The sequence below is a fragment of the Choloepus didactylus genome, chromosome 5, assembly GCF_015220235.1.
Source record: "Choloepus didactylus isolate mChoDid1 chromosome 5, mChoDid1.pri, whole genome shotgun sequence".
Taxonomy (NCBI): domain Eukaryota; kingdom Metazoa; phylum Chordata; class Mammalia; order Pilosa; family Megalonychidae; genus Choloepus; species Choloepus didactylus.
The window spans coordinates 132,138,263-132,154,293 of NC_051311.1; the positions used below are offsets into that span (position 1 = coordinate 132,138,263).

Sequence of the window (16,031 nt, forward strand, 5' to 3'; positions counted from 1 at the left end):
TGTAAAAGATGGATCTAAACCCAGGCTGGCTGGATGTGGTGCCTCTGCTCTTAACTGCTTCTGGAGTATTCTGTTCCAGTCTAGGCATGCACACATGCACACACGCGAGCACACACACTTTAGAAGGGCAATGACAAAGTAGCATCACCACAGGAAGCTGAACAAGATGTGTGGACACCAAAAACTATGAAAGTGATTGTGAGGAACAGGAATAGTAGTCGATGGTGGCAGTCTAATCGTGTTTGAAGGGAGCTGATAAAGAGAAGGAATTGGACTGTTCTATTGGTCTCAATTAGTAAAACCAGAATTAACAGCAGACACTGCCAACACTACATTTCAACTCAGTTTAAGGAAGAACTTTTCCACATTTCAATGGGAAATTGAATGCTTGGGAAAATAGACAATCCCGCTATGGAAAACCATGAGCTCACCAAACTCCAGGCTTGTCAGAAACTCCAGAGGAATTTCATCCAGTCACCCCATAGGATGTTTACATTGCCTCTATGCACCTCCTTAAATGGTCTTCTCAAACATTTCAGATTAAAAAAAAAAAAACCACCGTAGGCAGCACATTCCTTTTTTTTTAAATCAAAATTATACATGCATGCACTTTAGGGAGTTGAATAGTTCTACAAGATTCATTAAGAAAAACAGAAGCCCTTCCCTGAAGACATCATCATTCTTTTTTTTTTTTTTTTAGGTAATTCTTTTATAGAAAATTTACCTATCTTTAAATAACATGCTTATATTGTTACTGCTTGATTTATTTTTTTATTTTTTACTATTAGGCATTATCCATTAACTTCCCTAAAAGTTATATGAAGATTTCATTCTCTTTCCCTCCCCACCCAGAACACACACATACCTTTTCTATTCCCCTTAGTGCTCCAATATACTTTACGTAGTGATTTCGCTAGATCAGTATTCAGTGTTTACATTATTGTAACTACATAAACACTATTCAGTACCAACTCATGAGGCTCATAATTACTTCTTCTTTCCTACACAACTTTGTGTTTTCCCCTGGAATGAGTAAAACATCTCGCTTTATGCCTTGTTTAGTTTTCTACGTATTTTCAGCAATTCACATCCCCACTGCCTGCCAAATATCTGAATTTCCTCCCACGACACTGAGACTCTCTAGGTTTTCTGTCCATTTCATCTCTTTGAAGAGGCCTCTCTCAGAGCTCTCGGCTGGTTGCCCTCCATCCCAGTGCAGAGTTGCCAGGTGGGAACTTCCCTTGACCATCACCTGGGGATTCCCTTCACCTCTCTCCTGTTTCCTGTATCTCCTGTCTTTCTCTTGATTGGTTTTCTCCATTGTTTCATTGGAGCTCATCCCACAGTAGCTTCTTGAGAAAAGTTGCGTGGGAGCCAAACTTCTTACATCTTTTCAATACTAAATATGTCTTTATTTCACACTTGATTCAAAATTTTACTCCAGCTTCTAGTGTCGCTGTTGCCAAGTCGGAATTCATTGTGAGAGCTGGTTATTTGTATGTGCCTTGTTTTTCTCCTTTGAATGTTTCTAAGATCTTTCCCTGTCCTTGAGTGTCCCGAAGTTTCACAATGCCATGCCTTGGGTGTGGGTCTATTCTCTTGCATTCTGCTGTGCGTTCAATCAGCCATTTCAGGCAGGAACTCCTATCTTCCAGTTCTAGGAAACGTGCTTGAATTACTTTGTTGACGATTTCCTCTCTTTGGTTTGCTCTATTCCCTCTTTTAAATACTCTTGTTATTTAGACACTATACTCTCTGGACTGAACCTCTAATAATATTTTATATTGCTGACTCTTTCCCCTGTTTTCTATCTCCGTTTCTTTCCATTCTAATTTGAGAGGTTTCCTAGGCATGATCTTCCAACCTTTCTTTGATATATTCATTTTTGATGTCATTATTAATTTCTAAGAGCTTTGTTTTGTCATTGTTGTTTTGCTGTTGTGCTATTAATTCCTTTTTCTATCATCCTATTCTCATTTTATGGTAAAAATATTTTCTTATATCTCTAAAAATATTGATAATAGGTTTGATAATAGGTTTTTTCCCTTGACAGTTTCTTCTCCTTACAAAGTCTTTCTTTTTCTTCTCCAAGTTAGCTTTCTACAGTTGTTTCTTTGCCTACGTAGGTCTCTATCTTTCATTTGAGGTTTTTCTCGGGGTTCTGGTATTCCTTAATTGTCTGTGCATATTAAAGAGTAAAGGATTTTAAAAACTGACTGGAATTGCTGACCTTTTGATAGGGCTTGTCCAGTTTTGGTTTCACTATGGTATGAACTGGCTGGGTTGTTTGTAGGGAACCTCCAACATCAAAAACTTCAGCTGTTTCTTCTTGGGCTGGTCAGATGTGCTAGGGCATACTCTTCTGTTCTGCTCTGAAGTACAAGGTCTGGCTGCCAGAATTTTAAGAGCCCAGGGGTATGTTTGGACAATACCTATGCCACTGCCTCAACTACGCTTGAGTCTCTAGTCCAGAGACTGTGTTTTATCATCTCTAGAGAAAACAAAAACCAACAAAAGCTTCCAGGTTTCTACTAGGCTTGGCATGGGGATGCAGCAGTGATTTAGCACTGACAAATTGTTGAGGAGATCTAGAAATCTATAACTATTTCTCAACTTTTAGATCAATCACCTAATTTTAGACCTCACCCTTTACTCTACTTCCACAAGCAACTGGTGCTGCAAATGCCAAACTCTTTAGGGGATTTTGACATTTTGATCAAAATCAAAATTCTCAACTTTCCCCACCTACCAGTTCCAGACTCACCTTTCTCAGGTGTGCTAAGTCAGTTACTACTTTCCCATCTGATTTCCAACTTTCAAAATATTTTTGCTCTGGCCTCTTCTTTTTTTTTTTTTTTTTTTAATCTTCATTTTATTGAGATATATTCACATACCACGCAGTCATACAAAACAAATCATACATTCGATTGTTCACAGTACCATTACATAGTTGTACATTCATCACCTAAATCAATCCCTGACACCTTCCTTAGCACACACACAAAAATAACAAGAATAATAATTAAAGTGAAAAAGAGCAATTGAAGTAGAAAAGAACACTGGGTACCTTTGTCTGTTTGTTTCCTTCCCTATTTTTCTACTCATCCATCCATAAACTAGACAAAGTGGAGTGTGGTCCTTATGGCTTTCCCAATCCCATTGTCACCCCTCATAAGCTACATTTTTATACAATTGTCTTCGAGATTCATGGGTTCTGGGTTGTAGTTTGATAGTTTCAGGTATCTACCACCAGCTACCCCAATTCTTTAGAACCTAAAAAGGGTTGTCTGAATTGTGCATAAGAGTGCCCACCAGAGTGACCTCTCGGCTCCTTTTGGAATCTCTCTGCCACTGAAGCTTATTTCATTTCCTTTCACATCCCCCTTTTGGTCAAGAAGATGTTCTCCGTCCCACGATGCCAGGTCTACATTCCTCCCCGGGAGTCATATTCCACGTTGCCAGGGAGATTCACTCCCCTGGGTGTCAGATCCCACGTAAGGGTAGGGCAGTGATTTCACCTTTCAAGTTGGCTTAGCTAGAGAGAGAGGGCCACATCTGAGCAACAAAGAGGCATTCGGGAGGAGGCTCTTAGGCACAACCATAGGGAGGCCTAGCCTCTCCTTTGCAGCAACCGTCTTCCCAAGGGTAAAACCTATGGTAGAGGGCTTAACCCATCCAACCACCAGTCCCCTATGTCTGTGGTCATGTTAGCAACCATCGAGGTGGGGTATCTGGCCTCTTCTCTTATCCCCCATCCTTATGATTTATACCTTTTGAAAAATATCTCTTTAGTTTGGGTGAGTTTGGTGAAGGGAGGAAAAAAGTGGAAACGTTTGCTCAATTTCCAAGCTTTCTGCCATTTTTACCCAAAAAGTCTCCCTATCTCATTTTTGGGCAGTTCTGACAGAAAGCTCCTCCCTATTGGTGTGACCTCTTTGGAGGAAAACTGATGATGTATATCAAAATTTTAAATGTAAACAAACTTTGGTCCAGCAATTCTATTGCTAAGAATTATTCTAAAGATGTATTTATTTATAGAAGTGGGCAAAGAAATATACATATTCACTACAGTACATCTTTCATTTAAATACATAAATAAAGAACAGACAGGAAACCATCAGTAGGAGTGTGGAGAAATAAATTACAGTATATCCATATGATGTGCGACTTTCCTGATGTGTGAAAGAATGCAGTAGGACTGTGTCGAGGTGGACAAGCAGCCTGACTAAGAGCATGAACTCTGAAGCCAGGGTTCATAAATGAACTTGGCTACTTACTAACTCCATGACCTTAGGCAAGTTATTTAACTCCTTGGTGCCTCGGTCTCCTCATCTGTAAATGAGGTTGGATTCATCTTCTATGCTGTATCACAAACTACCACAAACTTAGTGGCTTAATACGCATTTATTATGCCACTGTTTCCATGGTCAGCAGTCTGGGCACAGCTTAGCTGGGGTCCTTGGCTTAGGTTTCCACACAACTGCAATCAGGGTATTAGCCAAGCTGTGTTCTCATCTGGAGGCTTGACTGGGAAAGAATATGCTTTCAAGCTCACTCTGTTCACTTGCAGAATCATTTCCTTGTGTCTGTAGGACTGAGGACTCCAGCTTCTGCCTGGCTATCAGCCAGAGGCCGCCCCCAGCTCCTAGAGGCTGCCCGTAGTTCCATACATCATGGCCACTTACTTCATCAAGCCAGTAAAGAGTCTCTGGAGCTGGTCTGCTAGCAAGATGGAGTTTTATGCAACGTAGTAGAATTGTGGGAGTGACGTCTCATCACAGTTGCCATGTTCTATCAGTTAGGCCCACTCACATTCAAGGGGAAGGGGTTACACAAAGGTGTGAACACCAGGAGGCTGAGATCCTGGGGTGGGGGGCAACCCCAGATCAGTCTGCCGTAAGAGTTAACAGCAGCATCTATATCAAAGGGTTGTTGTGAGGATTAAATGAGTTATTATATATAAAACAATTAGGCAGTGCCCGGTTATAGTTAACACTGAATAAATATTAGCATTTATTATTTTTATCATTATCATATATGCTGATGTAGATACATTTCCAAGAAATATTGTAAAGTTAAAAAAAAGTTGTAGAACAATGCATAGTATGATCTCTTTTGTTAAGTTTTTTTTTGAAACCACACAAAGATATACATATATATATTAAAAATTTCTATTGACTGTTAATACTTGGGGGGAAGGGTAAAATAAGGTTATAAGAAGAAAGAAAGAAAGCGCCTCTCTGAATTGAATCAAAGTATGTCTCCATATAAAATCCATCCATGGGTGAGCATCATCTGGTCACTCTTCACTGTTTGAGCTCCAGTTTTGCAGTGTTTGTCAAAGCAACTGCTATTGGTATTTGAGGCTGGAAAATTCTCCATAGCACAGGACAGTACTGTGCTTTGAGGTCATTTAGAATCTGTGGCCCCTGTCCACAAAGCGTCAGTGGTGTCCCTCAATCATCGTGGCAACCCAAAACGTCCCCTTGCCACATTTTCAAACACCCCAGGGTGAAGTTTACTGTCCCAGGTTGAAAATCACAATGATGTACCCAGAACTGCTACACAGGTGGGTAGGGGAATGTCCCACAGCCTTTAAGGGCTCTTCCGGTCTAGAGATTCTAAGAAATTACTGAGCCAACCCATCTGTGCCTTGGCTGCTCTCAGTCCAACAGTGTGTAAAAGCACTAGAACTTTCTTCTCATCCCATACTCCTAGGCTGGATCTTAACTCCAAAATCATCTCAATTCAGTTCAGCAGTAATTTCTTAAGGATAGTTTGTATGCAAAGCATTGGAATTGATGCTATGGGGAATAAGAGAGAATTGTGATATGAGACCTCTGCCCTCAAAGAGTTCCCAATCCAACTGAAATAGATAAGATAAACCCATCAAAACAGTAGAAAACAACATGGACATAACAAGGCCAAACTTCTACCACCAGTGATATCACTTTATAAGTGTTCCTATGAATCCTTCACACAAGTCTGTCATCTTGGATGGTAGTCCTTTGAAAGTATACAGTACCTCAATCCCTCATCAAGGCAAAGGGGAAGGATAACCTTGAATGACTTAGACTAATCAGGACCCAGACCATGATTGGGAGTGGATCAAGTCCACCAAATGTCAGTAGTGTTCCCTTCCTGTCACGGTGGCAATCAAGAATGCCCAAACACATTTTCAAACACCTCCAGGGAGTAACTACCTCAGGTTACGAACTATTCTGACTCTTTAAAACAAAAAAAAGGTGGCTGCTATACAGGGGAAGGGGAGGAGAATAGATATTACAAAGATAACTATAATATCCAGTACAGAATTATCATCTCCATTACAGAGGTGAACAGAGACTCAGAAAGGCCAAGTAACTTGTCCAAAGTCACTCTGTGTTCTAGTTTGCTAATGCTGCAGAATGCAAAACACCAGAGATGGATAGGCTTTTATAAAACGGGGGTTTATTTTGCTACACAGTTACAGTCCTAAGGCCACAAAGCATCCAAGGTAACACCTCAGCAATCGGGTACCCTCACCGGAGGATGGCCAATGGCATCCGGAAAACCTCTGTTAGCTGGGAAGGCAGCTGGCATCTGCTCCAAAGCTCCGGCCTCAAAACGGCTTTCTCCCAGGACGTTCCTCTCTAGCAAGCTTGCTCCTCTTCAAAACATCACTCCCAGCTGCACTCTCTTAGTTTCCTCTCTCTGAGTCAGCTCATTTATATGGCTCCACTGATCAAGGACCACCCCGAATGGGCGGGGCCACGCCTCCATGGGAACATCTCATCAGAATCATCTCCCACAGCTGGGTGGGGCACATTCCAAGCAAATCTAACCAGCACCAAAATTTCTGCCCCACACAAGACCACAAAGATAATGGCATTTGGGGGACACAATACATTCAAACCGGCACACTCTGTGATCAGAGGCAAGTCACTTAACTTCTGATTCCCAATTATTTCTTTTATTACAGGGAGCTAATAATGCCATAAGGAAGTTTGCATTACATATTAAGCTGCCTCCACCCCAGAAGAGGATAATGAAAACCTCAGAGATGACATCAAATGACCTCACCCAAAATCGTCTCAAATATTGTGATCTTACCTTCCTTCTCAGCTAAAATACTGTGAATTTGTTAAAGAATGAATGAGTGAGTGACTGTGTGTGTGTATGTGTGTGTGTGTGTGTGTGTTGGTAGAAGATGGGCAGGAAAAGCTTATCCTAACTTTTCAGTCCTCCGTGGCCCTGGGGAAAGGATAGCACTCCATTGGTGATTATGATAGATTACCCAAAGAGACATGATAGATGAATTGGATGTCACCCCCAAGGGTGGACTATCTGAGCACACTTGATAGGAACATGGACCAAGCAATCTCAGTCAGTGACTCCTGAATTATCTCATCATCTCGGTGCTTATCTCACTCCTCTCCTACAGACCCTGGTCACTGCTTAGGCAAACCTTCTCTAAATGCTTTCCTAGCAACATTCTACTCATGCATAAGAGTCTCTTCCAAAAACACACCCAATGCTTGGAAAGCCCTCCCACCCTCTAAACAGGCTCTCTTATTGTCACCCCAGTCCCAGTTCCTGAAGTCTCAGCCCTACCGGTGGTCAAAATTCCAATAATTAATGGGAAAGAGAAGATAATTTCCCACCATCTGTCCCCCAACACTCACTTACTTAAAAGGTCCTTAACTCATTGTTTAAAAAAATAAATAAATAAAAAGGTGAGCATTTCCTAAAGAACAACCTGCTTATTGATTGGTTTTTCACCTTTCTGGCCTTCATCATTCTTTTCACAGATAAATCTGAAGAAGGTAGAAATGGTATCCAATTTACTTTGCAAACTATTCAGCATGCTCAAAACAAATGGATACTAAGCATCTCCTCTGTGCAAAGCTGAACAAGAGACTCTCTGAGCTCCAGGAGTTTACAGATGAAGAGGAGATAGAGATTGCATACAATTATAACACAGGAAAGCACTTGCTTCTATGGATCCTATGCTTAAGGGAATAGGGAGCTGAAAAGACTTCACACACAACAGAGCAATGAGGCTGTTCTACTCTTTCCAGATGACAACAGGAAGAGGACATTCCAGGAAAAGTGAACAGCAGCACAAAGGCATAGCATGTAGCATACTCAGGGAACGTCCAAAGGTTCAGCATGATTGAGCTCAAAGTTTGAATGGAGGGTGCAAAGCAATATATCTGGACAGGGAGGCAAGGGCAAAATCATAAAAGGTCCACATGCCAGATTAAGGGAGAGAGACTTTATCTTGTAGGTAATGGGGAACCACTATGGCATTGGAATCAGAGTGACATGATCAGATCTTGTGTCAAAAACTCCCTCTGGCAGTAGGAACAGAACAGTTGTGGAGGAGCAGAGCAGGGGTAGTTCTGTGGAAAGTTCTGGCAGGAGATGATGGGACCTGAACCAGGGCAGCAACCAGTGCAAGTACAGAGGAAGTGGCAGATCAAGGACAACCTGATGAGGTAGAGCTCACAGGTAAGAGTGAGGGGTGATGTCAGATCAACTCCAGGGTTCTGGGTGGTGGTTCCATTCATCAAAACATAGACTGCAGAAGGGTGAGCACATTTGGAGCAGAGGAAGTTCTGAGATCAGTTTGGGACCTGTTGACTTGGAGTTGCCTGTGGGACATGCAAGTGGAGGGTGGACTAGGATCAAGGGCTCAGTCCAAGGTTGGGTTGAGATGTGCATATGGGGAAGCCACACCCATAGAGAAGATGACTGAAGCCACGGCAGAAGATGATGAAATTCCCAAAGGGAGAGCTAGTGGGGCGGAGGGTGGAAGAGATCCTGGGATGGATTTCTGAGAACACAAAAAAAGTCATCTGGAGACAACAAAGAGATTGAGATAAACAATAAATGTTGACTCCTTCAGATTCTGACTCTATTTTTTTCTCTTACAATATAGGTTATGGACAAATTGGACCAATAATAATACCGTGCACGTTATTATAATGAAGGGCTTCAAGGAATATGCACATTCAAACTTACAGTAAACTGTGCTTCCTTCTTTCCTCAAATCAAGGTATAGCGTGCTTGCCCTACAGGTATGTGGCAATGTTTGCATAGAAGCTTGACTCCTAAAAAACAGGTTTTGTTCCAAATGAAAGGTGTCTTTGTTTGGGCCCAATTGTACCCTTCTGTAAGGGTGGAGTCAGAGAAAGACACAGAAGGCCCTTTCCTGGATCTGAATTTGGTGATGAAACATGAGCACCAGGATATTGAGCTAAATGACATAAGCAAGATGCCAAGAGTAACAGAAGAGAGTCTCTAGGAACAGACAACTCTAAAGAAAGGACAAAGACCTCAGTAGCATATGGGAAAGGGAATTTTTCTCTTTATTATAATGATCATGTGTGTTTTGATTTCTATGAAATATTTTTCCTTTATAGGAGGTTCCAGAATAGGCAACAGATTAGATCTGCTGATTAGAAGTCATGCTAATAGTTATATCTGGAGGGTGGTTATTGACTGCAAAGGAGCCCAACAGATTTCCACAGGGTAATGGAAATGTTCTTGATCTTAATCTGGGTGGTAGTAGTTTTATAGGCAGTACATAGGTAAAAACTGTTCAGGCTGTACCCTTAAGATTTGTGTATTTTACTGCACATAAATTTTATATCAATAAACTAGGTAGTCTAAAACAAAAGATATATCATGCATATCGCCCCCTCAACACACACGCACACACACACACACAGACGGATACATGATAGAGTCTCTGCTGCCCAGGAAAGAAAATGAAATCAGAAGGTTACCGATCCACTTGAAAGCCAGGGGAATGAAAGCAACTGGAGATCCCAGTGATATCAAAGAGCTGATGTAATGAAAATGGGAGTGACAATGAGGGGAAATCAGAAGTGGTTATAGGTAGGGTGTCAGTCAGCCTTTAGGACCTTATAGGCAAAGCAGCCCAGTGAGAGGGCAAAGTCGAAGGTGGGCTAGAAATGGAAAAGGCTGAAATGAAAAGGAGGTGAAGACCATTGAAACTGAGGAGGTCGCAAAGAGAAAGGAACATTAGAAGGATCAGCTGCATGATCATTAAGGCTCCTAGGAAGATGGAAGAGTAGGAGTTCTAGGTGTCAAAAACCTTAAAGAGTTTGGGGAAGTGGCCAAAGAAGTAAGCAGATGACAGTGTGAGATAATAGCAAACCACTCAAGTGATTCATGAATTTTTTTTTAATAATGATAGTAAAGGGGAAATTTTAAGTAACTGGCTTAGGGTAAGTAACTCTTGAGAAATGAGGTTTTTAAGTAAAAATGAAAAATTTAAAGGTTAGTGTTAAATTCTAGAAGGCAGGAAAGAGTATTGAGTTAGTCACCTTCTCTTTGTTATAACAGCCCTATGTGCTTCCAATCCCTAACTAATTAGCTAATACTCTTTCCAACATCCCCACCCCAATCTACAAGTTCCTTGCAGACAGTGCCTCTCACAATGCCTGAAGTGCAATAAATGTTTAGTGAGTGAAAAGAAGGAAAGAAATCAAGCAACAAGGCAGGAAAGGATCTAGATTTTAAAGAAAATATCAGGTAACAATTTTTTAAAGTACAATTAAACCATATCATGATGAGATAAGTGGAGTGCAAAAACTAGTGCTGTAACGTGCAGTTATGATACTGAAAGGTTATTGGGAATTAAAATTTTTAAATTTAAAAACATTTGTATGTATTAGGCATGTACATATATAGGTAACTAACTACTTAATGAGCTGACAAATGATCAGGAGGCAATCATTTCCCCAGCCCTCTCCAAAAGGCAAGTACTGTAAGGAGCCTGCTTCCCAAGAAGCAGGGTTCAGTGGAAGATGGGACCCAACTAGCAATTGTGTTATATCCGTTCACAAGTTATCGTGGGTAGCATGATCCTCTGGCTTTACTATATGGAACAGAGTATGATGCAAAAAATATTATCATCATCATCACCACCACCACCACCACTACCACCACTCATCAATACCAATCATTACATACTCTCCCCTGCAAAAAAACATTCATCAAAGGTTCTGAATGAACCAAAGCAGAAAACAGAATCTGCATATATCCAAACAGGAAGCAGAAGCTTAATCAACCTGTAAGATTTTCTTCTAGGTCTTTAGGATAACCCCACAAACAGACCATCTGGTTGAGAGAACACAGAATGGCAGAGTCAAGTGAGCTAAGTAGAAGAGACAGCAACTCCCAAGATCCTGGCTTGGGACAAACTAGCCAAGAGGTCTTTGTGCCAACATGTCATCTCATACTTTTCATAGACCTGTCCCCTCTTCAGCTCACCATCTTTCACCACCTTTCTCCCTGTAGGTCACATTAAGGCAGAAAACATTCTGATAAATCAAGGAATGAGAGACCGATTAAACTATCTCCCCAGGGAATTGTGAAAAGCAGACTATTTGAGGAGAAAAATTAATGTCTAAGGGTAAACTTTAGGCTCCGAGGCACGTGGACCCAAGAGTTATTTGGAAACCTGGAATCACACCATGTAGCCCCCCCCTGACACAGGATTTGGATTGGTTCATCAGCATCTAAGCATCTTGTACAGAGCTCAGTCTCAGCTGTTCCAGCCCTTCTACAGCTGGGAACTGTGCCAGGGTGTGACTTCACAGCCTCTTTTTCTACCAGGTACATCCTTCCTGCCAACACATATGAATTAAGATAAATTGTGTTTGGAGTTTTTTTTTTTAATGTTTATTTTTAAGACATCCTTTGAAATAAATGAAAACACCCTGGCCCCACCAGGGTGACAATCTTTTACAGTCAGCATTTCCTTGGGACTGCTTTTCAAAACCCATAAGAAAATCAATTCCCATCATATCTTAGGAATTATGAGAGCTTTTATTTGATGTTTGAAAATAATGAAGAATCAACCCAGCCTAATAGATAGAAGAAAATCATAGTCCAGAATAGCACAAGACCAAGACCAATTTATTTAACAATTATTTTCACATGTACTCAGTCTGTCTGTTTAACGCCACTAGAGTAAATGTATCCCATGCATCCTACATGTATATGCAAAGCATTTCTTCCTGATTAAACTGAAGATGTAGTGCTAATCCCTATAATATATTCCAACAATTAAAAAAAATCATTACATTCCTTTTAAAGGCTCCCAAATTCATAGACTTAAACCATGTGGAAAAGAGTGAGAATTCATATAAGAACATGGGGTCAAAGAAGCAATTGATAAAGAACAAATTAGAGAAACTCTTTAATTAATTTTGGGTAAAATGAGGGTCCTAGCAAAGGATTAAAAAAAAAATACTCCTTCAACATTATAGATGCTATCAGAAAAATATTATAAAATAAAATATTTACTTTTCTCAAACAACTCAGCCAGAACACCAGTTTCTTCTTCCTTGATTTAAATGAGGGGAGTACACTAAAAGAGGCTCGGTGATTAACCTAGGGGCACTGTGCTGTATAAGAATAGTACCTTAGAACAATTGGCTCTGGGCTGAATTTTTATATCCCAATTATGAGATATGATTGACTGAAGTAATAGCCCAAGGTATACAATTAAAATGTTGTTTCTTTAAGGGTGATTTCCGGATCTCCTCTTTTAGAACTACAGATCCTTGAGTCCACCTCAGTCCCTTTGAATTGGAATTTCTGAAAGTAGACCCAAGAATCTGTATTCTTGTGAACATTAAAATTTGAGAGCTACTGAGTTAAGATTATGTATATTTATTTATATTCCTCTTGGATTGCATAGAATAATGAAATTTATAATTTCCACTACTATCATCACTTTGTAAAACAGCAGGGGAAAAAAGTAGAATTAGCTCAAATGTCACTGCTGTCATGAGGTGTGACTGGGGATAAGCAATTTGTATATTCTTCTGAATTTTTGTTTCCTCATCTGAAAATATGGATACCAATATTTATTTCATATTTTTAGGAAGATTAATCATATATTAAATACATATTAAGTCATGCTGGGCTCAAAATGATAAACAGTTCCACCTTGAGCTCCTATAATCACAAGAGGCATTTAGTGATTTCACAAGGGAAGTGATAAAGCCTTCATAATTTTGCTCCATGAGGAATCTGTTCACAGTTAAAATGCTAATCATGGAATAGTTACTTCAAATCAATACTAACATTCCCAGTAAAAACTGAAGCAAGACTAGAATACTCAGAAACACTGCCAATTTTCAACATTCTAGAAGTTTCAGTAGTAAGACAAAAAAAAAAAGTATAATTGCCAAAAAGTGGCCACAAAAATATTATTTGAACAATATGACTACTAAGAAAACTCATACCAAGTAAAACATTTATTTGTGCAAATAGGGCATTTTGGTAAGCAGTTACAAAATATACAAAAAGGAAAGGCTTTCCTTCATAGAAATAACAGCAAGTTTATAATATAACGGAAAAATATTCTATTCAAAAAGCATACCAAAAACATGAAATACATAGGAATGAATCTAAAAGGAAATATATAGGGCTTTTACATTTTATTGCAATATATCTTACTGAATTTTATTGAAATACAGTAGTTATTTGATAAACAGACATAAATTAGCTTCTTGAATGAGAGAAATCAGCATGGTAAAGATGTCAATTCATTCCACAATTTATATATTAAACACAATGTCAATTAAAAATTTTAAGAGATTTTTTGAAATTTGAAAAAATTATTCCAAGTTAATGAGATGAGATAGCTAAGAAAATAATGGAAAAGAGTAATAAAAAAGGAGGCACCTTCATAACCAAAGAGTAAGATTTATTTTAAAGCTACAGTAGCTTAAACAGTGGGGTATTAAGAGAGCTAGCATATTCCATGAAGTGGAATAGAAAGTTCAGAAACCAACAAGCATATGAAATATTCTCCGTATAAGTGGTACTTCAAACAAATAGGAAAATGAGAGATTATTCAACAAATAATAGTGGGATTTTAAAAAGCAATAATATTGGTATCTCACCTCTCTCTAGTTATCAAAAGCAATTCCATGTAGATTAAATAACTGATTTTTTTTTAAATGAAACAAATGAAAAAGAAAAAAAAAAAAACCTAGATAGAAATATGGTGAATGTTTACATAATCCTGGAATAAGACAGGACTTATATGCCTGACACCATGACAGAAACTATAAGCAAAAATTGATGACTTTGATGTACAGATTTTTGTAGGTCAGAAAACCATATGCAAAATTAAGAAAAATAGTGGAAAGGATTTACAGCCATATGACAGTCAGTATCCTTACTAAACAGAGAGTATTTAAACATATTTCATAGCTCACCCTTAGTTAGCAGTTATTATGTGCCAGACACTGTTTCGAGTGCTTTCCATATATTAATTTATTTAATCCTCACATTAAGCCCCTGAGGTAGGCATGATTCCTCACTTTACAGATGGGAAAACAGCATAGGGTGGCTAAGTAACGTATCCAAAGTCACCAGCTATAAGAGGCAGAGAGGGATTTGGGCTCATGCAGTCTGTCTTCACACTCATGTTGCCAATGAGTAAGTGGAATTTATGTATCAATACAAAGAAACAAGAAAAAAGATGAACAAAATGGGTAAAGTACCTAATGAAGCAAATAACAAAAAAAAATGTCTACCTAACCATGAAGCGTATGTAAATATATTCAGTCTCAATCAAAGAATTGCCACATAAAGCACTGAGACACCATTTTACACCTATCAAATAGACAAAGATTAAAAGTTAAGTACCTGCTTTTGGCTGCAGTCCTGAGAAATGACACTTTCATACACTGTTGATGGGAGAGCAAACTGGAACCACCTCATGAAGGGCAATGTGGCAATATTTATCAAAAGCCTGAAAACATGCATGACCTTTGACTCGATGATTTCACTTCTAGGAATTTATTCTGAGGAAAATTCAATCAAATACAAAGATGTCTGTGTAATCATTTTCATTGCCATAGTATGTATGATTGAAAAAAATGAAAATATTCTACATCCATAAAATCGAATACCAGTGAGCAAATAAAATAATGTTGTAAAAGATACTTTTGACATGAATTGCATGAAAGAAAAAATATAACACATTGCAAAGTTTTAAAATGTTATGGAACAGGAAGCACAGAATGACTGATCTTTTTAAATACAAATTAAAATGCCTGAAAGGAGATATATACCTATCCTAAAATAGTAATAGTGGTGATTTCTGGAGAGTAGAACTATGAATATTTTCCCTTGTACTTTTTGATGTTTTCCAAATGTTCTCTATTCAGCATGTTCTCTAAGTAAGGGGGACAACAATCATTCTTAAGAGAAAGGAAAAAAAGCTGGAAGCAACTTCTCCAACCAAGAGGAACACACGGAACGGAGTGCCAGGTCGCCCCAGGAAAAGGGGACCGAGCAGGACAAGGATGTACATAAAGACAGAAGGAGAAACCATTTCCCAGCAGTAAGTGACAAGGAACGGGCTCCCTACAGATTCCTTTGATGAGAAACTAAGCCTTCTCAACAATGTAGTTGGTAAAGACTCTAGACAGAACTTTGAAAGCACTCAAAAAGAGAAAATGAGAATACGATTCTGCATTAAAGAACTTGGCCACCCCTACCCTGAGCAGCACAGCACCGGAACAGGTCAGCATTAACCTGACCACACTAGACAAAGATCTGAGCCTCAATGGAAGGCAACTCTCATAACTATCCTTGGATGAGGACTGGATTCACCAATGCTTTAGGTGAGGAGGAAAAAGAAGTTGATATCAATACTCTACTAAAAATTATTAATAATGTCATACAATTATGCTGGAGCCAAGTGCATAGTAAATTGCATCAAGCTCTAATTCCATGGTATGTTCTCCTTCAATCTCAAGTGATCTTTGTATTGTCTTCAGAGGTTAGAGAGAGAGTTTTCTCCCTGACTTCACATCAAAACTCTGGGGCTTGGATTGGCTGGGCCTCACCGAGTGCTGTTGTAACGATGGTCTACTCTATCTTGGAGTGTTCCATAAGAAAAAAGCTTCTGGCACAATGCCAGCACTCATAAATTTTGTTGAATTTGTATCAGAAGCCCTGAAGACAGATTATAGTTATGGTGGTCA

At 39.2% G+C, this 16,031-nt stretch overlaps 1 long non-coding RNA gene across 2 annotated transcripts in view; it reads right to left on the bottom strand.

Moving 5' to 3' along the window:
- Nucleotides 1-16,031, bottom strand: part of LOC119534479 — a 103,670-nt gene that overhangs the window by 59,688 nt on the left and 27,951 nt on the right. The window contains exon 3 of one of the 2 annotated variants that reach the window (XR_005217031.1): nt 14,705-14,843. The exons of the other annotated variant lie outside the window; for it this stretch is intronic. This is a non-coding gene — a long non-coding RNA (uncharacterized LOC119534479). Of the gene's footprint in view, nt 1-14,704; nt 14,844-16,031 lie in introns of those variants that run through there. 2 annotated transcript variants of the gene reach the window in all.